Source organism: Meriones unguiculatus, chromosome 3 (assembly GCF_030254825.1).
Source record: "Meriones unguiculatus strain TT.TT164.6M chromosome 3, Bangor_MerUng_6.1, whole genome shotgun sequence".
Taxonomy (NCBI): domain Eukaryota; kingdom Metazoa; phylum Chordata; class Mammalia; order Rodentia; family Muridae; genus Meriones; species Meriones unguiculatus.
This window is the reverse complement of record NC_083351.1, coordinates 93,412,963-93,438,987: the sequence shown is the minus strand read 5'-3', so window position 1 is coordinate 93,438,987 and position 26,025 is coordinate 93,412,963.

Here is a 26,025-nt window from a genome sequence, read left to right as displayed (position 1 = left end):
GCCTGCTCTGTGATCACCTCCCTCTTGGGGGGGGGGGAGCAGCCTTACCAGGCCATAGTAGAGGACAATACAGCCACTTTTGATGTGAACTGACAGACTAAGATCAGAAAGGAGAGGAGAACCTCCCCTATTAGTGGACTTGGGGAGTGGCATGCAAGCAGAGGGAGGAGGGAGGGTGGGATTGGGATGGGAGGAGGGAGGGGCTTATGGGGGGATGCAGAATGAATAAAGTGTAATTGATGAAAAATTTAAGAAAAAAGGGAAAAAAGTAATTTAAGAACCTTAAATGACTTTCAAAATTGGAGGAAAACATGGAGTTAGTCAATTGGCATGGAGCACGTCTCGCCCCTGGGGGCAATGGTCTCCTGAACCTACTCAGACCTCGGACACCACCACTGCTAGTTCTAGAACTGACGCAGGATGTTCCAACGAGGGGTTAAGGCTTCTCATAATATTTCCTATAAGCCCACACCTGTTTGTCTATATCCCCCATTTTTATTCATTATTAGCCAGATAGAGCCAAGTAATTGTGGTAATGATACTTGCTTTTTTGCCCAATGCTGGAATGCTAGTAAAGTTAGGTATGCCCTGGTTACTCGCATGCCTCACTGGGTGCCTATGCCCATTGATGCCCCTCACGCTATGACTCTCTTCAGACAGAAAAGGGATCTTGGAACTACAGCCACCATTGTTACTACCATCTCATTGACGGCTGTTGGAGCTACCACCAGGGCATTAGCCATGAGTCATACTGGGCAGACTGCTCAGACCCTGAATAATCATTTAGCCAATGTAGCTCATGCCTTAGTTGTACATAAAGGAATTAATGCTCAACTAAAAGGAAGCTTGATGGTGTTCAATCAGAGGATTGACCTCTTGCAGGAGCAAATTGATACCCTATGGCAAATCGCTCAACCTGGCTGTCAATGAAAGTATGCTGGACTTTGTGTCACTAGCATACAACATGAGAATTTTTCCTGCGCTGCAAATCTGTCTAAACAATTGTCGAGCTATATTTTAGGTAATTGGGACTGGAGAATTCGATACTACGATGGAGCAGCTGAGAGTGGCCATTGTCACAGTAAATTCTACCGGAGTGGACGCAGGACTAGCCACAGGATTATCAACATGGATTGCTGCAGCCATGAATCATCTGAAGGAATGGGCAGGCATGGTAGTGTTAGCAGGCCTTCTGGTGTTGGTCTCCTTGGTTTGCCTGTGGTATATATGCAAGATTAGAGTCTCACAACAGTGTGATGCAGCCATGATCATTCAGGCCTTTACAGCCATTGAAGCAGGACATTCTCCCCAAGCATGGTTGGATACCATAAAAAGCTAAAATGATACGCTCAGGATGCGAGGCTAAGCACTGCACTCAGGGTCAGCCGCTTTGGACCCAGAGAAGAGCATGTCTGATTGCATGCGGGTTGATGCCCCAGGTCCCGCCTCTGAGAAAAAGGTATCGGACGGTCTGATGCTCTTTGGGTGGATGACACCTAAATGAACATCTGTACAAAGTCCCAATTTATTTCTAATATCAGAGATCAGACCTCTACTCTTGCCTGATGCGTCTAAAACAAAAAGGGGGAACTGTAGAGAGCTGCGGAATGCTATGCCTTAAAGATGGAGCTGGTTTCTGCCTTCCACCTTCCCGATGGTGAGTGCTCTCTGTCACGAACAACTCCACATTTGGCTAAGGCCGAGGATCTGGCTTGCTTCCATGTATGTGGACCTATCTGCATTGCCCCCGTGGCACGCCTGGGTTGGCTACCCAGAGGCTATTTAAGCTGTGGGCTGGCTTTCCCCGGGGTCCGAGGATTGTTCAATGTTCCTGAATAAACTGCATTGAAAAAAAAAAAAAAAAAAGAAAAGGAAATGTCATTTTGTGGACTCTGAAAATTCTCGACATTATTCTAATAATAAGCGATGAGATCCTGACATACAGATTCAGGAATCCAGAAAGCAGCCATCTTCTCTGTGAAAGGACAGTAGCCTAGATCCTGTCATGGTGGGTGTCAAGGCATCTGAGATCAGCTGTGCGGCTTGCAGCTCTATCACCATGACAGATACCTGAAATAGAACTAAAAGGAGTATAGCTCACTCTGGCTGGCTTCAACCTTCAGAAATGGTATTTCATTGGCTTAGGGTTTTGTTTTGAGGGGGGTTTTATGAAGATGGCTTTGTGTGGGAATCACATAGTGGACCAAAGAAAGGGGGGGAGGCCCAGGATCTAGCACCCACTCTAGCACAAGCCCGCAGTACCCTAACTTCACCCAACTAGGCCCCAACTCCCAGTGGTCCCTCTCTAACAGCACCCCCAGGCTGAGACCAAGCCACTAACACACAAGTCTTTCAGGACATTTAGTGTTAATAATGGTTTATACTGAGAGTCACCTCGAGAGGATTTAGAAAAACCATGTACTCAAGGCCTCTGGATATGTCTGTGAGTGATTTTATAGACTGAGTTAATAGAGATAAGAATATCCAGACTAAAGGTGATAGCACCATCCCATAAACTGGGTTCTGAGAGTACACAAGACACCAGATCAGCACAGGCCTTTACTGCTCTGCTTCCTGCATGCAGACACTCCTGCCATCATGGTTTTGCCACTGTGATGGAGAGCACCTGTGAGCCGCAGTAAGCGTTGCTTCCTCAAGTTACTTTTACGGAATATTTGCCATGGCAATGAAAGTAACTGAAACTGTCTAAACCATAGCAGAAGAAAAGGCACTGTAGCAATGACTACAGGTTGTTGACTAGAAAGGCCGGAAGAAGAGGCATAATGTGTGTCTTCACTTGGTGGCAGCCATGATCCAACCTGCCATTTACACAAATTGTCAGCTCAATTTGAATAAACTTATTCATTAGAGAGTGATTGTCCTCCTACCAAATCTGTGCAATTTGGGGTGAGGGCTGGAAGAACTGGAAGAATACATTTCATCCAAATAAAACACATGGTTTAAATGACAACCTACATCCTAAAACACTTCAATTTGAATTCTAAAACGTGTCTAAAATGCTCAGCAGTAACATAAAAGTCATGGCAGACATTTTTGCTATGGTCTTACAGTGATGAACCTGCATGTGAAGCCTCTTTTCGGTCCCAACTCCGGGCTAGCCAGAGATCTGCCCTTGATCGTCAGGTTTTAGACATAAAAGACTTCAAATCTCTCCATGCCCAAGATGAGTACAGAATACTAATTTAGATCCACATGAGACTCCAGAGAAGTAAATCCTTTATTTTAAACTGTTAGTAACCCACTTTTTGAGGGCTTCAATGGCATGAATAAATATGCTTGGGAAAGGGATACACCTTCCTGCCAGACTCCATGAAATCCCAGGTGGTTTTTGTTAACATGAGAACCAGGTGTGTGGATGAGAACTCCACACAGCGGAGGAACTGTGGTGACATCAAGCTAATCAAAGGCTGGTTGCACCTCTGAAAGTGCTGCTAGAGACAAGCACCTTGTCCTGGCTGCTCAGCGAATCAGGCCTGGGGAGTTTGTGGCCCTCTGGCATCTCAACACTTACTTCTCCTCCTTGACCATGGTTAAGATAATTATTTTTCATTGGGTCCCACAGCATGGGACAATACCCACACCATGGAGATTTTCTGACTTCCCCAACTCTCGTTAGAACTCTAGTATGGGGAATGTTTAGAAAGCCAGATCAGAAATGGGAATGGGTGTGGGCTGCAGGCTGCAGAAGCATTTTCAGAACCTTTTTCCCCCTCAGCAGGTCTTGATTGCGTTCAGAACCAAACCCAAGTCTGCTTGCTCATGCTTTCTTGGCTCCATGTTAAATAAAAGTTGCTAATTGGTAGTCACCACAGACACTTTTCAGTCCTCACGGCCTCCTTTCTTCCCTTGACTCACTCCCAGTCTAAGCAGAGGATTCAGTCTGTCACCATTCAAGTCTTACCGCCCATGCTCTTCCTCTTTGCCAGCCTATCACCCTTGCTCAGCTCTAAGGTCCCCACATGTTTCGTCCTCAAGCTTTACCTACCATATGTGTAGCTCCAACGCTAATACCACTCAGCACCTCTCTGCCATTGACTTGGATTGAATAATTAAATTGAACACTACTCAATTGAATGACACCTTAATTACATTCACTATCTTTCATTCTGGTGCTTGCTCCCACTAAACCTAGCATGTGTTCTGTTCCTGTCACATTAGAATCACAGTAGGGACTAACCGTGGTAGACATTGCTAAAGGCAGTTGCTTTAAGGGACACCTTTGCCTTTGGTCTTCAGGTGCTCTGTGATTTAGACACCGCATATCAGCAGGCTCCCTTCCATGGCCTCCTGGTCTAGCTTCTCCATTTTGACTCAACAGCAGGCAGTCTCCATGTCTTTCTACCACCCAGATGTCGCTGGGGTTTTTCTAAAAGTTGGTTTTTTTAGACTTCAGTTTTTGGGCCTATAGGAAAATTGGAAGACAGGGAGATTCTCCACACATATATCTACTCCACTGTCAGCCTCTTTCATGAAGCGGCATATGTAGGCTGCCGAATGCAGTAATGCGTCTTAACTACTCAGAACCCTGTTTTCACAAGGGTTCGCTCTTGCTGTTGTATATTCTGTGGAGTCATACAAGTCTATGTAGTTACTTCCCCACAAGTGCTCCCTCATGCAGTCATTTCACTTCCTGTAGCTTCCTGGGTGCTCTGTCAGGCTCTCCCTTCTGTCCTTCACCCAGTGTCAGGTGGTTGGTATGAGACACCACATGTTTTTTCAGATTGTTTGTTTTCACTTGGTAATAAGTATTTTAGGTACTGCATGTCTTCTTATAATTTGACATTTCTTAGTAACCCTGAATGATAGTCTATTGTCTGAAGAAACTGAGACTTGTTCACCTTTCACCAGTGAAGGACAGCTTAGGTGTTTTTTAAATTCTGAACAAAGGTGTTTTGTGTATGGGTTTTTGCACTTTTTCTTTAGAAATTTACTGATGGAAATAATCACAGCTTCCTGAGATAATGAGGTATTTCCTAGAAGCTATTAAACCATCTTCCTAAGTGGGCTTATAATTTGTATTCCCATCCGAAATGTCTTGCTTCATGTCACTTGGTGCTGTCAGTGTTTAGTGTTTTCATGTTAGTTGAGTTACTGAAACAGATGTGGACTAGTCCTTGACATTCCCAGCCAGCACTCAGAGGACACATCCTTTAGTGCACTCATTCGCCACCTGTATCTTCTCTCTGGTGTTGTGTTTAAGGACTTTGGTGCACTTTTTTTATTGTGGAGTTTTAAATTTTGGCTATAAATCCATTAGTTTATAAGGTCCTTTGTTTGAAACTATCTTCCCCAAGTTCTTGCCCATCTTTTCATTCTCTGTACCTTTATGAAGCATTCTGATTTGAACTTTAATGAAGTCCATCTAAATTCTTCATGGATCCCAACTTTCATGTTGTTTATAAAACCATTGGCAACTGGTATCTTTTGAGGGCAAAGGGAGGCCCCCAATGCTTCAGTACATAGCTCTTCACACGTACACATACTGACTCCGTGGGTTTCTGGAGGATCACATAAACTGGGGAAGGAAAGGGACTGGGAATACAGGATAGGAATTGGAGGAAAGACATGTGGGAAGTAGATTTTATAAAGACACCTTATGCGAATGTATGAAATTCTCACAGTTACAATGATACTGAAATAAAATTAAGATGTCTCTGTCTAACTGAAGGCCATTTGGATTTTCCCACTTTGTGCCAACTAGTAATTTTTCATTTTCCCTTTAGGCCTGGGGTTTATTTTGAGTCAATTTTTATGAAGGGTGAGAAAATTATATCTGGATTCATTTTTGACCACATGAACATCCAGATGTTTGAGCATCGTCTGTGGAGGCATTAATTTTCTCTCCACTGCATTGGCTCGGTCATGAGTTGATCATATCATGAGTCTATTTCTGGGCCTGGGCCCGCTGCTGTTTTCCATTGATCTTTCCTTTCTGCGTTCTTTCTCCAGTGCCGCACTGACATCTTTACTGCAGCTTAGAGGAAGTTTCATATTCAAGTACTATCAGGTCCTTCATCTTTGCTCTTCGATATTGTGTTGGCTACTTTTGGCCTTTTCACTCACCATATGGACTGTGCAATCAATTTATTGATGTTGCCAAAATAATTTCTTGGGATTTGGGTCACTGATTTGGGAAGAACTGCATCTTAGTATTGAGTCTTCTTATCTGTAAGCTTGGGACAGGCTCTTCACTTATTTAGATCTTCACTGCTTTCTCTCATCAGGGCTTACATTTTTCCTCTTATCAAGGGCTTTATATAATTGACAAGATTTATGTCTATACATTTCCTTTTGGTTTATACTTATGTAAATGCTGTGATTTTCATTTCATTTGCTCTCATTGCTATATACCTTACTGTGTTTCCTTTTCTTTCACTAATAACTGTGACCCCCAAAGTGAGGTGCCCAAGCACTAAGGGGAGAATAGTATCAAGATCAGCACAAAAGAGAGAAAACAGATATTTTTGTTTTTGTTTATTTTAATTTACTCTGTTTATAAGAGAATAGTTAAGTACACACATCCCATGTACGTAATTTAAAAGTGTTATTATGAAAACATACACATGCTTTCTACTTTTTTCTGCTACACATGTAAAATTTGAAAGGAGGGCAAGGGCATGCTTTGCTAAGCTAAGTCTTGTACTTTTTCTCTGATGAAGTTCTGCTTTCTAAGATTCCTCACAACATTCTCAGGATGCTTCAGATCATCCCTAACAAAGGCTATTGACCCTTTGTTCCATTGTCTACATAGTCTGACTATAGAAGGCTTCCTGTAGAAGTTCTTTTGATTTACTGTATATTTTTAGAGTTAACGTGGTCTGTTTCCTCCTCCATCGTGTGGCCTTTCTGGAAGCATAACCAATAAGCTGTGTGCTCCATGGACACAACTCACGTCTACACCTGAGTCTTCCTGTCTTAAATGAGGCCTTAACTAGTGTATTTAGAACTTAGCCCAGAGATGGCACAACTTCCCCACAGGGTCTCAATGATGGGGCAATAGGCACAGCCATGTAGCAGAAAATGCTAGGCTTTGATCTTGCTGATGATTGAGTTTCAGTCATTGTGTCATGTATGTGCCACAAAATAGCAGGGAAGATCCCATTTACTCTTGCCCCAAGCACATGTACCTACATCACAGGACCTGTCATGCTGTGAGCACCTACTGTTACCACACTTGACCTAATGCGTACCTTGATGAAATGGTCCATGAGACTGGGAACTCTGAAGAGTGACTTTGTCTTAAAGTCATGAGCATTGTATATGATCGAAGACTTTATGGGTACAGGCCTAGGTGAACCCTGGGAAGGACGTGAGAGAACACTAGAAGTGTAAAAGTCAAGTCTGGTCTCAGTCTTACAATTAGGCATCCTTAGTTATTGCAATCACACCTGTAGCTAAGCAGAAGGCCTTCAGACCATGTTCTCTAAGTTTCTTCTCTGTAGGTGAGCTGGTAAGTGACAGGAGGGAAGGGCACTCCCTGTAAGCAGGTGAAATAGTCGCGAAAGTGCAGGTAAAGAGTCAACTCCAGATACCACACAACTGGTCCTGGACAATGGGAAGGTTGACTTCCAAGGTGTAAGGAAAGGCCCACTCTGTACTAGTGGACACTAGCACGTGATCAAGACCACATGTTAAGAGAGAATGCAAAAGATGTAGCCACAGAGACAACTACGGGGAGAATGTAAATTACCTGCTCTGTTGATGAAACAGAAATAACTTAGAGGACACGGGGTTTGTTTCGGTTCATAGATCCAGGTGCAGGTACAGTCTGTCATGGAGCAACAGGAGTTGAAGTGTGTGCTCCCGTTGCACGAACAGTCAGGCATCAGAGAGAGCAGCTATCTTACATCTTCACATCAAGACCCCAGGCCAGGGGATGCTGCTGCTCACAGTTAGGCAGCCTCTTTCCACCAACATAATGTATGTAATTCCTCATAGGCACAGGCTCTAGATCATGTCAAGTTGATCAAATTAACTACCATATACAGTGACAAAAGAGAAACCCACAGATGTCCAGAAGCCTGAAAGTAAGAGCACTGCCCGTGAAGCATGCCTGTGAGAAGACCATTGCTTCGTCACCTCGCAGCTTCATCTTTGTGGTACTCCAAAGATGTGTGTTCATGTGATTGCGTCTTCATCTTTCTGTCCTCCCATTCCCTCTCTTCCTGTTCTCATCTCCTCACTCATCTAACAGATCACCTCTTGTATGCCCACACCTGCATCACCTCATCGGACTGTCCTGTCATAGAATCACTCCTCCACCATTGGGCAGTTTTCCCTGGTTGGCAAAATGCCTTGTCTTCTCTGAGTTGTAATTTTGAAGTGAGTTTTAGAAAACACACACTTGGCTCTGTCTGTCTGCACTAAGCTGCAGTCCCCCATCTCCCACATTCACAAAAATGTTTAATGATTATCTCTTAGGGCATTTTTGTGGATAACAAGCACTGAACTACTTTTGAGTTCCTTGCCTCTTCTCCTATGTATCCACCTTGATGGACAGCTTATCCACTGTGCTCTTGTTAGATTCGCACCTTCTGCTTCCTGTCATCTGAGATAGTGTGTGCAATGAAAATACACTTGCTGGTTTGCTCAGCTTCTGGGTGATGGTATGGCTTTAAAGAGTGGCTATGTCTGGGGTCTCTGTTTCCATGGACAAGATTGCTTCCCTTATGAATTAGCCCCAAAGCAACTGTCTCCTTACTCTGCCTTTGTGAGTGTAGCCAGTGTTTTGTTTCTGAGAGGAACAAGCCCTTGCCAGTCCTGACTCTGCAGTACCTTAACCTTGGAGTACCATTCTTGAAGGTTTTGGGAAATCCATGCTGGTCTCGAACTGTCAGTTCAGCTAAACATATCTTGCTTTTGCTGATGAATGTCTAAGGTAGCATCTGATGGTTTGGAAACACTGTCTGTTCCTTCTAGCACACCTTTGTCCTTGTAACTCTCCCTACTTTCCATCTGATCTTCCTCTTGTGACAGTTATAAGTGCCTGTGGGTCTGCCTCTGTGGATTCTCCATTATCTTTGAGCAAACAGTGTCTACTATTCCTCTGTACCACAATGTCTAATTATACAGAAGTGTCCTAAGTATGACCCAGGTTGACCTTAAGCTTGCACTTCATGTCCTAGAAGGATAATTGAGCTATACTTGTGTCACCAAACTGATCACTCCAGACCTCTGGTCATTGTGGTGCTTGGTGTCAGGTTTTATGGTCCAACTCCAGTTCTACTTTTCAACAAAGATGACTCTCTAGGACTGTAGAAGCATTGTCCTTGCCTCTGCCATTTCACTGCAATGCTTTATTCCCCAGAAGGCTCATTCTGACAGCCCCAGGAACAAACAGAGTTCTGCTATCATCCCATATCATACTTACTTGAAGAGTTCCAGGCCAATAAGAGACCCTGTCTCAAAAAGGGGGAGGGGTGAAAAGCATCTGAAAAATGTTATGTCCAGGCTATTCTATGGCCTTTACACACATTTACGTGCAAATGCACCAGCAAACATATAAACATATGCATTAGAAAACACATTTGATGGGTATTGTATTTAAGGTGTGTGTGTGTTGTATTGTGTATGTGTATATGCTTTATTCTTACTTTGAGTCAACCTCACAATATTTAAAAAATGATAAGTAACATGTTCTACCAAAGGAAGAAATACCAGTGATCAATTATTTCAATGATACTTTATTGTCATGTTTTCTCATATGAAGCAGCCTGAGTTTACAGGGTTTTCAGTGCACACTGGTGACAAGATTAAGGAAGGCATGAGAACCCTTCATGTGTAGATGAAGTGAGCATTTTGAAGAACAATTGGATATAATCAGCCATTTGTGAGTGTGAGTATCATGCTCCTAACAATTTCCTTTCCAGGAACTTCTCTAAAGAGATAATGATGTGTGTATTAGAGGCATAACTCCAGATATGGTCAATCACTCCTTGTTATTATTCAAAAAGAATAGTAAAATTGCTTATTATATGATAGGTGTGCCTGTGAGGGTCACTGGGAGATATTTTAGCATAAGAACATGTCATTTTGTAAAGTGAAAACCTACCATTCTTACAATTCTTACATGAATATATATATATATATATATACACATACACACACACACACACACACACATATATATCACTTTAAGTGACAATTTTGAAGAAAAAAATCTGTGTGATACAACTGCAATTGACCTTACAGTAATGTTATACTTTCATTATTTCTAGGATAAATATCTGTGTCTTTTAAAGCAGGAAAGTAAAGATTATCTTTAATTTTAAAAATACTTTCAAATGCTAAAATAAATAATATATGAATATAAAATTCTCTGAGTATTGAGAGAAAGTTAAGATTATTTTTTATAATGGGAAATGCCTTTCAAGTTGTTTTCCATGTATAATTTTATATTTTACATATATTATTTTTCAAGTTTTTTCATTTTGTTGGGCATGCTTTGAGGCACAAAAAAATGCCACAAACATGCCATGATATTTTTGTACATCATTTTTTAAATAGTACCTTGATATATAACTCCACCCATTATTCAGATAATTTTAAATTTTTTTCTTTCTTTGTGTTTTCAAGGTCCTGTGGAGTGGAACAGTTCTAAAGTTTTACTCAACTAAAAACAAGTCTGAATTCTGAATGTTTTCACTCGTTGTGGTCTTTTATAATCCTTCCCTGCTTAGGTATCTATTTAAACAGTATCTTAAATTCAGGCCACTGAGTGTGGGGATAAATGCCTCTACACCTGCACGATATATAGAAAACAGCATGTGAGAGTGAACTGCAGAAGTCGTGTCTATATTAAAAATTTGACAGAAATTATTTGAGTCAGAGAGGCACACCGTGGAGATTTTTCTTCTAAGGCTGTTTTGATTAATCTAATCCACCACGACAAATTCACAATTCAATATGAGAGGAGAGGGTGCCCTTCTCCATCATCCAAGGGTGAAAAAATCTGTCTAAAGAAGAGATGAAAACACGGCAAGCCTAAGTAGGTGATAAGGATCTGAACTGTGGCTGGCTGAGATAATGCACGGAGACAGACCTATGAGGAGGAGGCACCGCGCTCTTACTCACGCATCCACACAGATGGAAACTGGCTTTCTACACTCACCAGGGTCTTCCCAGCAAGAGCCAGCAAGTAGGCAGGAGTCCTGCGTGCTCATACCGTTTGCCCAAAACAGCATCTGTGGCAGCTGCCTTATCAAAGAGAAGTTGTGGATTTAAAATAATAATAATAATAACAACAGTGCTCTTGCCTTTTAAAATACTACTCCTAAAGTAATATTACTTTATTTTCAAAAGCATTTGTTCCAGTTTGCACAAATCTCCACCAACAGAGCAAAGGCAGTTTGCCCTCTAATGTTGGTTAGGGTTGCATGCTCACAAAAGCTCTAAAACCTTTTTCTTTGTTTAAAAAATCACCCCAGATACAGCTAAAACTGTCCACCCATTTATCCACTCAGTACCATCCATGCTGCACCCCACCTGTCCACCTTTTTATTTGTGCTTCCACTTGTCCATGCACCCCCCATCCAGTTATTGCCCTAATAGCCACTCATGACCATCCATCATCCATCCATCCATCCATCCATCCATCCCTGAAGGTAGTGCCCTGGTCTCAGGCACTGGGCTCAGTGTGCACACTGTGATATATTCACATACTTTAAGTGGTGGCGGGCATCAGACATTGTATGCTGAAGTCTACACACTCAGGCATTTTATGAATGAAGTGTTTGGGAGGAGCAGAGTAGGTCAAATGAACTCTGGAGTGGGTAGAGAGATGACCTGAAGTTAAGCCTGGAAATGTAGACGGCAAAGAATACAGAACAAAAGAATGAGCATGGGACATGCCCTGAAGTGAATGTGGTTAAAGTGTCTATGAAATCAAAAAGAAGGCAGCTCTGGGAAGGTTTGGGGATACCAGCAAAAAGAAGTGGAGAAAAAAGCCAGGCATGGAGAGATGGTTTCCTTGGCATCTGGTCATCTTTGGAAAGGGTTTTATTAAAAATGGATGGAGAAACAGCATGCTAACATTATTCCTCAGTTCCTTCTTGGAGGGCAAAGCAAGGAGACAGAAGTGATGAGGGGAGAAGCAGGAACTGTGCGGCACATGACCGACCCAAAGAGACTTGCTAGAGGGGAGCTGGCGTTCACTCCTAAGCACGGCTCCACGAACACCCAGTCCAGTTGCTGTTCAGGAAAAACATGCTCCAAGCAACCTTTACAGGAAATGATAAAATTCCACATCTGATATTTTCCATCCTTTCTGGCAAACAAGCAGAGCTAATATCCCCACCATGGATTAGGGACTGAAGTATCTCTCTAAGAGTCTGAAAGATTCCTCACATGTGTCTTTCAGAAAGGACTTTTGTTCTGACCTATGGGTTTGCATGCTTGAGTTCACTGTGATTTTCCCCAGTTAGTCTGTTGCCACCATGGCTGGAGCACACAGTGGTGGAGTCCAGGCCGCAGCAGTGGGGGAGGTAAGAGATGGCGAGGAGAAGGCTATGGTTACTATACTTCTTCTGAGTGCATGATCCCAGTGGCCTCAACTCCTTCCAGTGAGGTGCTTCCATGGTGTCATCAGCTGGGAACTAAGCCCTGGACATGTGGCTTCAAGGGAACATTCTTCACAAGTGATTCAGAGCCTCACCCTTTGCATCATAGCCTTTCGTGAGCTCTGAAGGCCATGATCTTCATGATGGGTAACCAGTTTCTGTTCACATAAGGCTGCCTGTGTCCTAGGAGTTGTGGTTCTACTTCCCTGTACTTTGCTATCCTCACACTGGTTACAAGAGGGAGAAATGCTCCTTTTCAGCTTTCTGTGGAAGTTCTCCTTTGAAAAGAGATAGAGAGACAGCGCTCACCTTTTCCTCCTGGCACTATGGTTTGGGCATCTGAGTTAACAGCCAAAGCACCAAATAAGAGTGATCTGCAAATCCTGGTTTGGTTTCCACACAGGAAATGCTTTTTTTTTGTTTTACATATTTAACAAAATGTTCACTGAAGAGAAGTAGGACAATTGAAGTGCATAGTTGATGCCCCTCTCTGTGCTGGGCACCACATTCAGTTCAGGGGCATCATGCAAAGGGATTCATTCCTTTGTTTCCGCCGCTCATTTCTTTTTAATTAGTCCTTGGATAATTTCACACAGCATGGGGCTAAGACCCTGTGCTCCCTTCCCTGCCCCACACTTTCATTCGGTCTGACTTGATCTCACACATCCTGTAGAGGTTGTCACAATCTCTGTGAGTTCATTTGTGCAGCTGTGCCTCTGTGTCCAGAACACAGGTTCTTTTTAGACATCTACCAACAGTGGTTCTCACAACACTTCTGTTACCTCTCCTGAAATAATCCCTGAGCTACAGGAAGAAGGGGTATGACATAGACATTCCAATGAAGACTGAACATTCCACAATCTCTTATTCCCTGTGCTTTGACACAGTTGTCTCTGTATTAATTGCCACCTACTACAAATAGATCTCTGATGAGAGATGGAAATGCTTTGTTCCAGGAGTCAGCTGAGTACAGTGTACATTAATAGAATAATATCAGATAGGCAGAATAATATTAATAGGTTCTCTACTAGAGCCTGCCCACTCACAGGTTCCTGGACAAATCACTGTGCAAGGTACAGGTTTTATCTTAGGATGACAATCAGTGGCAAGATACTCCCACGGTATTCGTGTGGCTAATGCATCTGTGGGCAAGCCTTGCCAGCCAGGCATCACAGGGTGATACTGGAAGAGTTCCGGAGAGCCATGGGCTGGGAGAAGTCAGCCTCTTCACACAGTCTATGAAGAGAAATGTCAGGGTTTGGGATAGGACAGAAGAGGCAATGTTGAGACACATTGGCCATGGAATGTGTCACCATAGAGATGCAAGCAGGGAGCTAGCAGACATGGCACAACCCTGGGAAAGGCTGGTTCAGGACCGAGGGGACAACTATGGGGGGCAGTTGAGAACATGACCAACAGAGATCCTTCATGCAGGTGGGGTGGGTGATGGCCCTGTCAGGAATGCCTGAGCAATGGGGGATCTGATCTGTGGGCACAGGGAAGAGCTGGTGGGTCACTCACCTAGAAAAGGAAGTCTGTAAGATGAATTCAGCACTGGTTTCAAAGGAGGCTCAGGAGGGTATGCAATGTCATCCTGGGGCTAAAGAGACCACACACAGAGAAGAGCTCCGGAATGATGGAAGAAGGCAGCCTACATAGTCTTTAGGCCTCTACAGCACATGCGTGCACATGCACACACACAAATACACAAAACATGTACATGCTCATGTACACATTCATGCGCATGCTTGTACACACACAGAAACACTCATACATACTTTTACACACACAGCACACATGCATGCACACATACACTCATACATACTTTATATACAACACACACAAGTGAACACACACAAATGCTCATACACACATTTATGTACACACCACACACATACACATACATATTATTGAAAAAATATAGGAACTGGACAAATACTTCAGTTAGTAAAATGCTTGCATGGGAGTGTAAATTTGTTCCCCAAACCACCACCAACAACAAAAAGAAAACCACCCTGACATGATGATAATGTTTGTTGTAATCCCAACACTGGGAAAAGTAGACAAGTGCATGCCTGGGGATTGGTGACCAGTAGCCTAACCTTTTTGGAAAGCCCTGGGTGGGGAGAGCTCTGTCTTTAAAAGGAAAAGCAACTAGAGAAAAGCAACATTAATGGTCAGAGAGGGAGGAAGATAATAGAATAAACTATAAGGTGAGAGCTGGGGACAAACGGGTAGGGGGAAAGAGGAGCAGGGAGATTGGGAGGGGAGAATCCACCAAAAGCGAAGTGGCTACCTGATAAATGATAGCCTAGGCTATCCTCTAACAACATACATGTGAACACATATGTGCCTGTACACCCAACCTACATATGTGCATGTCATACACAAAATTAATAACTTTATATAATTCCTACAGCATATAGTTTTTCATTATTATAACTTCACCCATTCTCCAGGGCCCTGTGACAGCTTCTCTTTAATAGCTGTGGCATGCGGGTAAGTATCCATGTTGAACAAAATAGCTGGCAAGCTCATAGCAGTCAGATGTGTCTGCACACACCAAGTTAAAATACATACCGTAAGCGGCATCTCTCCCCTAGTCCTTCCTAGTCCCCCCTTCCTGCCTGGTCTGTTTGCAACTGCCAGACAAACAGTGACTTGCTTCTTAATTGGAAGTATCAAGTTTGCACTCTGAGCAGAAGCAAATCCACTCCGTATTGACCCTTAAGCAAGTGTACAACAGGCAAGCACGCAATGACTTCTCCCAAGATCACAGCCCCAAGAAAGACTCTTGCAATTTGCATATTCAGGATAGCGGTCACTACCACCCTTTGGCATCACTTGTTAATGTAAGCACATATATGTCTGTACTGCTTTAATAAGTTTCCTTGGGGACCTGGGGCAACAGCTCAGGGGTTAAGAGCACTGACTGTTAAGACAAAGGACCAGATTCAATTCGCAGCACCACCAAGGTGGCTCATATCTGTTTGTAATTCCACTTCTAGAGGCTCCAATGCTGTCTTCTGGCCTCTAGGGCATACTGAATGTGTGTAGTGCACAAACATGCAGCCTTACACATATAGTATAAATTTTAAACAGCACCTCATCTGGGAGGCTTTCCACCTGGACTTGAAAACTTTGCCTTTCAGAATCTAGTGTTATTAAAGATTTGAATTAAAGAAAAATATTAGGCTCTGGAAGTGTATACACACGATTTTGTCTCTTTTATTTCTTAGTCAACTTCTCCAATTTGAGAATATTAATGTACTCCTTAGAATATGACATAGTGCCTGCAAGGAACCATCACCGAGTCTGACAGTGCCCTGGTTCCACAGGATTTAAGGATAATGGGAATTTCCTGGTGAGGACAGAAGAACAGTTTCATTCTCAATAATAACTTCTTGGCTTCTCTCTTTAGAAAAAAAAAGAAGGAAAGAAACATTAAGTGGGTTTACCTTTTACAGGATAATACTATTCTTCTTTGGTCATTTTTTAACCTAAAAAAAGAAAAGTAATTAAAGGATATTAATGTGTTATAAACTTTGAGACCTTAGCTCAGGTGTGAAGTGTCCTGGCACAAATCCCACAGCCCCTGTGTGTCTTTTGGTTTCCTTTGATCTCACAAATTATTCCCATTCTCCTCTCAGTGCTGCATACAGTGGTGACTCCGCAGCTGGTTGTGAGTATAAAAAAACTTTAGTGGAAGTGGATGATGGTCACTGATGCTGGTCACCACATGCTAGTTACTGGTCACTGGATGCTGGTTACTGGTTACTGGTCAGAAGACAGATCATTTTGACATGGTCAGCTCTAGACTGGAGCTCTATGGTACCTCTGTTCACCCATCCCATGGCATTTTTTTTATTCTCCATAACTGTCACATAATATCCCAATGGGGTGTCATAATGCTACCCCACAGAGACCCACAGAGTCCCTCCCAAAGATCAAGGGATACTCCAGAGCAGCACAGGCTGAGGATGCACCCCTCCATGGCCCAGCCTTCCCAACTGTGAGACAGGTGACCTTGACTTCAGAAATGAGTCCAGAGATGGAAGCCACTGAGCAGTTTGTGGGCTGCGGACTTGCAGTTGCTGGGACCCACAAAGAGCAGAGCTCCTCCCTCAGAGGCAGCTCACCTCTGAGAGCACTCTTGTATTTGCACTGCTTTTGTTTATAGTGTGATTTGGTTTCTTGAAAACACCTTTGAGAGGGTTGAGTTCCACTTCAAATATTTTCAAAAACTTGTTTGAAACCCAAGGAAATCACAAAATCCTCAACTATGGTGAGACACTAAGATCATGCCAGAATACCCTGGTGATATGGCCACATCCTTCTCTGTGAGGCATAGCACATGAATACTTTTGCTTCTTATTCTGAGATCATCTTCTTGGGAACTGGGACACACCTTTTAGAGACATCTCCAATCTCAGCTGCTCCACAGAGGGTTAATCTTCTCTTCACTGCTATTCAAACCAGCCTACTGAGTTTTGTGCAAATACATTTTCCATAACCAGAGCTCATAGTCAGGGGCCATCACTTCTTCCAGTGCTGACTGTCAAAGGCCTCATGGGTTTCTTGAGTCCTGCCGTGGCTGCATCAAAAAAGGGGACAGGCAGGCTGATGGCTGATGCTTCCCCAGTGAGGCTGCTCCATCACACTTGAATGGCTTAATTCTTAGCCCACTGGGTAGAAGTCAGTCTGGTACTCAGACCAATCTCCCAGATTTAATATTCCAAGATACTTCCCTACCTCTCAAATAGCCTTGTTTCCTAACCCTGGCCCCATTCAGTGTGAATTTACAAGAACTTCCTGAGTCCCTTTCCCATCCCTGAAAAGGTTTCTTTTTATTAGGCATCACTCCTCTCACCTGGAATGCTTTTCAGTTTGGTTTTATTTCTCCAGTGGACTCCACATCCAGAAAGACACTAGGTTCTGTGGAAGGTTATTGGGTGTGCCCTGTCGTGTTCATCAACCTGCGCAGCTAACAGCTCCCATTCTAGACAGAGGGTATCCTCTGTAGCCTTACATAGCACCGGTACAGGGCATAGCCAATTTGGCTGAGCACAGAGCATGCAGTGGAGAGTGCTTCAGGGAGACGTGTGTCTCATTACTTTAACTTGTGATCATGGTTTTGTCATGACTTTTCTCTCATGCTATCTTCCTTTGCTTTTCTCTTCCCAGAAATCCCCACATTTGTAATAAAGCAATAATGGAGGAGTCTAGCACCACACTCACACTTCAGTTGATTTAGTGAAAACTATTTGGAACTTAAAGTTCAGGAGATATGCTAATTTCAATTTCATATCTCTTATGCTACTTAGAGAGAGGGAAAGAAAGAAAAGTCTCCTGTTATTAACTCTCATGGAGAATGAAGAGAGTTGAGATAAAATTTCATTGCTATGATTCAATTTTACTTTTATGCTAAAGTCAGCTGGATGGTAAAGAGTGAGTCTCTGTAGCCTTAGCAGTAATGTGCCTACAATCACATCATCCCCAGGTGAGCTAATGGCATTTGGGATACTTAAAGTACCATGAAAACTCCAAGTGCATGTTGACTTTGGCACCATTGGAACGTACATGAGGCTGCTGATGGTCAGTCCTCTCACTGCTTCTGATGTCCTTACCATCTTTGGGAAAGGGAGAAATGGAGGAAGTTTACATCACGCATCAAAGCTGCACACTTCTTAAAGTCACTGATGCAACTGTCTGGAGATGGGAACTGAACATGTGACCTTCAGCCTTGCCAGGCCTTTCTGTAAGCTTCTTTTGGATAAGGAAGCTGAGCAGTCAGCCTGGTCAGGAAATGAGCCATGGGGTAAATGAGCTACAGGGTAAATCAGATGGGCACCATCACACTCACATCCTCTGCCCCCGATACAATGTCATCCTGGCTTTTAATCTAAGTAAATACAATTAGAAGTGTTGAGTCCTTTCAAAAGAAGGAACATTCCCATTCCAAAGCAGGCAAGAGGCAGAAAATGTCTTCTGTAGTGGGGGAAGGGACAAATAGGGTTTGCTGAGCTGACATGATTTATAATCAATGTTAACCATATAATGCACAGATAGACCCTGTTTGGAGAAACACAGTTAGCACCAGACTTCTTTTGTTCCATAAAGGTCAGGATCAAATGGTAAAAGGAGGAAAAAAGCCTACAGAAGAGTTTTCAGCACAGAATAAGGCAGCCCTCTTTTGCGGAGGAAATCGGTCTCTTGCAGGTTGCCCATGCAGACATCAGTTTTCCCTTTCAGTAGTGAAGTGTCCCTTCTAGAACAGCTGGGTTTGGCACAAACATGCTCACTAAACAGAAAAAGGGCCCTGGAATCGGCCCTGATTCCCATTGAGAGGAAGGAGTAATTCACTCAGAAAAGCTCTTGCAGATTCTCCAAAACTCTTGGCGCTCCCTTCTAAATTGCAGCCCACAGCCTGCATGCCCAAGCTTCATGGAGTAGCAGGAATACAGAGCTCACAGATCCATACACAGGACCAATACAGAGGCTCTCATCCAGAGGTGGAGGCTTGGTGAATAGAAGGTGGCTGGCTCAGTATTGAGACAGCAATGTGTGCTGACTCCTGTTAGCCGCCCTGGAAGGGAAAGACAGGCCTATACTAATTCTACTCTAAACACCCATGTGGCAAAGTGACCTCACACATATCACAGGCACTGGGATAATTAGTTTCTAGGCTCAGGCATCTCATGCCTTTTCATGGATGATTTTTATCAGTATAAAGTTGCTGAAGTGATTGCAGTGGTAGACATGGAAGCAAATAGACGCAGATACAGCTAGATGAGACAGAGAAGCAGATGCAGGACAGTGGCTGTCTGTGTAGGTATAGGGGGCTAGGTAAAGAGGCAATGTTACATAGCTACAGCTGCAAGCAGAGATGCTAGCAAGCGCCTTACTTGGTATTGATATTGACAGTCACATATCGACAGATACAGACATGGATGTTGGCATAAAGATGGTATTGATGCTATAAATACAGATAGTGACTCGAATATATATATATACATATATATACATACATACACACACATATAAATGGAACACTTGTCACAGAAGGAACAGACTATCTTTGAGAAAAATGCATGGAGGTGGAAATAGAAAACTTCTGGAATATAGTTGCTTCCATTCATTTTTCGCAATATTTGGAAGTTCTATATGCATGTTGTAACGTGTGCAAGCACAAACTGACACATGGAACAGACATGCTATATTTACAGGGGCATATACCACTGTGCCCTAGAGATGTGTGTTTGTCGCACCCACATCCTTGAATTGGGGCTTTTATTTTCTAATGGAAACAAAACATGAAACAGAGAAATTCCTAGTACCTTGTTGTGGTCTCAGCTGGCATGAATTCAAACCTCTGCCTTATTGTGATAACCTCTGACCCCAGGCTCCTGAGCACTGCTGTGTGCACTTTGACCTGGTGAAGACATGAGGCCCAGGAAATGCAAGTGTCTTTGCAGCTGGGCTCCCTGCTCCCAGATCTATTCACTGTCCCAGAGGCAACTTGTGAGCACAGGAAACATCCCACTAGCTAAGCATCGCAGACTTCAGCAACCATCTCTTTTTCTGCAGCCGTCTCATCACAAACTCCCTGTCAGGGGTTCAGGGAAAAGGGTGAAATTCTAAGAAATGGTAGTAGAGCCTGGGGTGCACAAACACATTATTTAGAAAACAGCTTTACTGATAAAAGCCAGAACATAATCTAGTCCCCCAAAGATGACACATAAAAGGCATACCTAAATGTTTCTCACGCTTTGGTGCGATACCTCCTCAATGTTACGCACTGCAGCAATCCGGAAAGTTAGCTTTGAAAGTTCTCTTAAAGCTGTCTTTGGAACTCTGCATCAAAGCAAAATGGAGACTGGAGCTTAAGAGCAACTCAAACCCCATCTGTTGCCAGACTGTGACAGTCTCAGGCTGCAGTGAGCACCGAGCATTGCAGACATCGCTTAGGCATCCCCTTTACACTGCACCAATGTGCTCTCTGCCTTGTGACAAAGTGCTGTAGAGCATCTGCTTGTGTCCCCAGGCACCAAGGGGATGAAAATTGAGAATTTTATTTTATTCCCACGTAATGAAAACTTCTCTTTAAGTGGAGGCTTAATGAAAGCAGCAACTCTGCCTTGCAAATGTGTCTTCAGGCCTCCTGTGCATTTCAGGGGGAAGCCATGGGGTCTCCACACTGTCTTAACTTTCAAACGCCATGGAAGTAGAATTCTCATTTTCTTCATAGGGTCTCTTGCCTTTTTGTCTTATTGTCCAACATGTGTGTTTGTGTCTGTGTGTATGTTCCTTTATATGGAGGTGCATGTGTGTGACACAGACAGGTGGAGGCCAGAGACAGTCTCAGTTGCTGTTATTTCTCAGGACCTGTTATTTCTTTGTTTTGAGGCTACAGGAGCTTGCCAGGAAGTCTGGGATTACTGGCCAGGAAGGCCCAGGAATCCTCCTGTCTCTGCCTCCACAGCACCGGGATGGGAGCAGCATGGTACTGCACCTGAACCCGGCCTTTTTTTTTTTTTTTTTTTTTTTTCACAATGGTGCTGAAGATCAAACTGAGATCTTGATGATTACGAATCACCAGATGTCTAAAACCACATGAATACTACACGGCTTCCACTTCATACCATCTAAAAGGTGAGATTCTGCAGAAAAAATACCAATGACAGATACTCACCACCAACCTCCAAAGAAAGCTACAGACTGGAGGGAGCCAAGCTCCTCGGGGACTCTTCCCTTCAGCACCTTTATCTTGGGTGGCTCTGCTGGAAGCAAAGAAGTGTGATGGGCACTTCAGAGCAGGTTTGTCTGATGTGGGACTCTTAGAACTGTAGGTTCATCATAGTGTGGATCCCATGTGGACATCTTTCCTAAGAGGCTCCAGGCCTGCAGAGCACCTTAGGTAGTTTCCAGAATTCATTTTCTGCAAAGGTCCTGGGAATAAGACACTGCCTTACCGTAAAGAAAATTCCTCCAGATGAGAGGTATGCCTATGCCCTAAGAAATACACAGCAGCCAGGTGATGTCAGAGGCAGCCTCCGGAAGGCACAGTGGACATTTGTCAATGTCTTCCTATTTTAGGAACCAGGTAATTTCCAAAGCTCTTATCCTGAGATTCAGGTCTCATGAGGAACTTAGGTGAAAACTTGTCCAAGTTGAAAAAAAAAAAAAAAAAAAAAACCATAAATATGTACATAACATTCCAGGTTTTATCAGCGCTAAAGGTAAGATTGTTTGCCAAATCAGCAAAAGAAAAGCTCGAAACACAATGTCTAAATTCTGGATTTGTTTTCTTTTCCTTTTTTTTTTTTAATAATGGATACTGTTTCTCATAATGACTATAAGGTCTCTGTCTTTTAAAAATGTTTCATTAGTTCTATGAGAATTTCATACAATATAACTTGATCTTCTTAATTCTTTCAGTTCTTCCCCTGCTCCCTATCCATCCAACTTTGTGTACCCATATGTGCAGTCCAACTTGTGATGCTCACATACTCTTGAGGTTATATGCTTCAACTGAACTGTGGTTACCTATCAGGGGCCACACATGTAAAGAAAACTGATTTTCTTTCTCCTGAGAGCTACCAATTGACAATAGCTCCCCATCATGGCTGGGACCTTGTGCTCATTTCCCATCTCCATTCTGGGACTTTTGTCTAGTACAAGCTTATACAACTCTTGTGCATACTCTGAGTTCATGTGTGTAACTGGCCTTTCATGTCTGTAAAACACCGTTTCCTTGTTTCCTTGTGGTTGTCCAACAACTTTTTTTACAAACTTTCTAAACCTTCTTTCACAATGAAATCTAAGCAACAGAATATTGCTGTGCTATTTAGGGTCATGTATTCTGCTCTCTCTCTCTCTCTCTCTCTCTCTCTCTCTCTCTCTTTCTCTCTCTTCTGTACAATTTCCAGTAGTGGGTCTCAGCATTGACCACCAACTACTATACACAGAAGCTTCTCTAATGAGGGTTGAGCAGACGAATAGCAGTAGGTTCTCAGCTAGAACCTGTCTAGCCATCAGGTTTTGTCTCTGAAAACGGTTCCAGGTAAAGGTTTCATCTTGTGAAGTGGACCTTAAGTCGAACTGAAAGGTGGTTGATTATCCCCATGACATCTGTGCCATTGTTGTACAAGTCCTGCCAGGCAGGTTGCTGTTGTAGCTCACAGGCTTCACTGCTGGATGATATTGATGATTGTTTTTTTTATCCTCTGAAAATACGCATACCACCTTCCAGAACTATGAAAGGTATCCAGTAGGGAGTGAAGCTTCCAGGTCAGTACAAGCTTGATTTTTCCACCATCTATGACTCAGATACATGGTATCTTCAACAATAAGGTCTTTTCATCAAGTTCTGGAGAATACCAGACATCATTCAGAATCATTTGTAATGCCTATGGGACGTCACTGTCCAACAACTCCAGAAGAAGAAACACAGTCCTGCACTTGGCTTTTTATTTGTTACCCTGTGGTGTCTAATAGGAAAATTAGTGCCTCATTATAGGGTAACTTTGTTAAACTCTTTTTAAGTTTGTATATGTATATATTTAGGAAGCTTCAACAGCAGTAAGTTTTCTTATGATGTTTTTGAAGACTCTTTAGTGTTAATTATCCATCCCTCTATTCCTCTACTTTGCATTCTCAGCCCTCACCTCTTTTGAAACTTCTTGTTCCATTAGTCCCCTTTATCTCTTTACACCACTGAGTCCTATCTCCTCCTCCTTGCAAACCCCCCACACCCAGACCTTTACAAATTACCTGACCTCAATGAATACTCCAAATAAAACACATACATCTGAAGATTCAAAGGTAACATCCACAAATTAACGAAAACATGCATCATTTGAATTTTTGGTTCTGAATTATCTTTCTCAGTATTTTTGTTTTCACATAAATCCATTTACCTGTGAATTTCATTTCTCTTAACATGAATAATATTTCATTGTGTAAGTATAAGGCATTTTTTATTTCCCATCATCTGAAAAACTTTTAGGCTGTTTCCATTTCCTGACTATTATAAATAGGGCAAAACTGAACATAGATAATCAAGTATCGCTGCAGTATAATATGGAGTCCTTTGAGTATTTGATCAAGAGTGGTATTGCTTGATACTATATAGATCTGCTTCTAGGGTTCTGAGGAACATCCACACTGATTTTCATAGTGGCTGCACTAGTTTTCATCCCCACTAGCAGTGAATAAGTGTTTCCCTTTCAGCTCCATGCAGACATTTGTCATCACTCCTTTTTTGAATCTAAACCTTGTGATTGTGGTGAGATGAAATTCCAAAATAATTTTAATGTGTATTTCTCCACCAACTAAAGTGTTGCATATTTTTAAAGTGGTTCTTACTGGCTTCTTTCTTCTTTATTAACTACTGTCTATCAAGAAAATTGTGCATAGCTTCTCTTCTTATAGACAGAGATGTCTCCTTCAGAAAAGGTAATTATTGAACCTTTAGCCAAGCAGAATGGACTGGGCTGATAGATCTGTCCTAGTGTTCTACTTAAAAAAAAATCATTCTGAACAAAAAGGTAGGAACTATATGGATTCCCCCTTGTTTGCAGAAGCATTAGGATTTAGGGTGGTTCTACCACAATCTAAAGAAGGAAAGCACAGCAACAACAAAAAAGCCAACTTTGGTGTCCTCGCTCTCTTGTAGTCATATATTGACTACATATAATCCATAGCTTAGTGATGGCTATGACATCACAAAGATGTCATAAAAGCAGCAGCCAAGTCCTCTTTGACCCCAGGAGTGAGCCCCCAACTTCTCCCATAAGAGAGAAGGAGGGCAGGTGTCCTCCCAAGCCATAGCACCACAGAAGAGGCTTAACTTGTGCCTTTTACTTACACTTTTGTTTCCAATGAAAGTGAGTTGATAAAAGCTGGAGATGCCACCTTTTCCCCAGGAGAGACAGCTCTGCTATCAGTCACCCACTCAGCAAGCCCCTTATGGAAAAGTCACTTTATCAAGATTGCATGCAGTAGACAGGGCTATTTTGAAAGTCAATGTCTGGCTCTGTTGTGAAAGCTTCCCTCACTGTGTGTTTTTAGATGCAAGCTTCAACTGTCAGAGTTGTGCTGCTGTTGATAAAGCCAGCCTGGGATTGATGCCCAGAGGGTGGTCTGCCTTGAAATTATGAGACAAAACTTGAATTAAATTAATTCTCTCATAGCTCAGGGAAGGAAGGCAAAGAGAACATACTCTCAGGGATGCTTGAATAGATAATCTATAATTGTGATTGGTAGCTGGACGGCATGCTTTCTTAGATTAATGACATTTTCTACACACTTAGTATTTATCAAGATAATATTTTTCACCACATTTGAGTTTCCTGGCCTCCAAGAGATGCACTGGCAGCATGCATAATGTCTCTACACTCCAAGTGCTATTTGACAATACACACTAGAGAACAGACTAGCTTCTTTATAGCCTCCTGAATGTTTACGCTGTAAACATCTGTTGGTTCTCTGGCCACTCCAGAGAAATTTCCCATTTCAATGTAGATACTACAGGGCTAACAGAAAAGTCTTAGGGTATCTCAATAACTACAATGGTCATGCAATTGACCTTAGACATTCTAAAAATTATAGAATTAAGAAGGGGCAGATTTTCTTTTTGATGTGATGAGAAATGTTTTAGTATTAGTTGTGATTGTTATAAAGCTTTGTAAATGTACTAAAATCCATTCAATTGTTTACCTTATAAAAAGAAGGGTAAGAGAGAGTATGTGTGTGAGTGTATGTAAGTGAGTGAAGGTGTGTTTCTGTGTGCGTGTCCATGTGTGTGAATGTGTGTTTAGGTGCACATATGTAAGTGTTTGTGTGTGTGTATGTGCGCAGGAACGTGAATGTGGGTACATGTGGGGGTCAGAGGATAACTTCAGCTGCTGTTCTTAACCTGTGAAAGACAGGGTACTGATCTGGAACTTGCCAAGCAGGCTGGGCCCTTCCTTTTTGTTCACCTTCTCCAATATATGACTACAAGAGAGTGAGGACACGAAACTCGGCTTTTTTGTTGTTGCTGTGCTTTCTTTCTTTGGATTGTGATAGAACCACCCTAAATCCTAGTGCTTGCAATGGGAATATTTTTGGTTTATTAAGTTATTACCTCAACCTGAATCATATTGGCATACAAATCACACCTCAATAAAAAAACAACAACCCTAGGAATCACATACTTCTTTTGGAGTTATTCGCCAATGAGTTTTCAAAGACCGTTCAAACATTACAAGCTATTGTTAATAGTCTTAGTTGGGGTTTCTATTGCTGTGATAAAACACCATGACCAAAAAGCATGTTGGGGTGTTTTGGGGAATGAATGCTATGGTGCTATGAATAAATAAGTTATAAATATCACCTATCTGTGAGTCCTCTGAGCTACAACAATGACTTGACAAGACACCCCATTGGGGCAATAGTGACATGG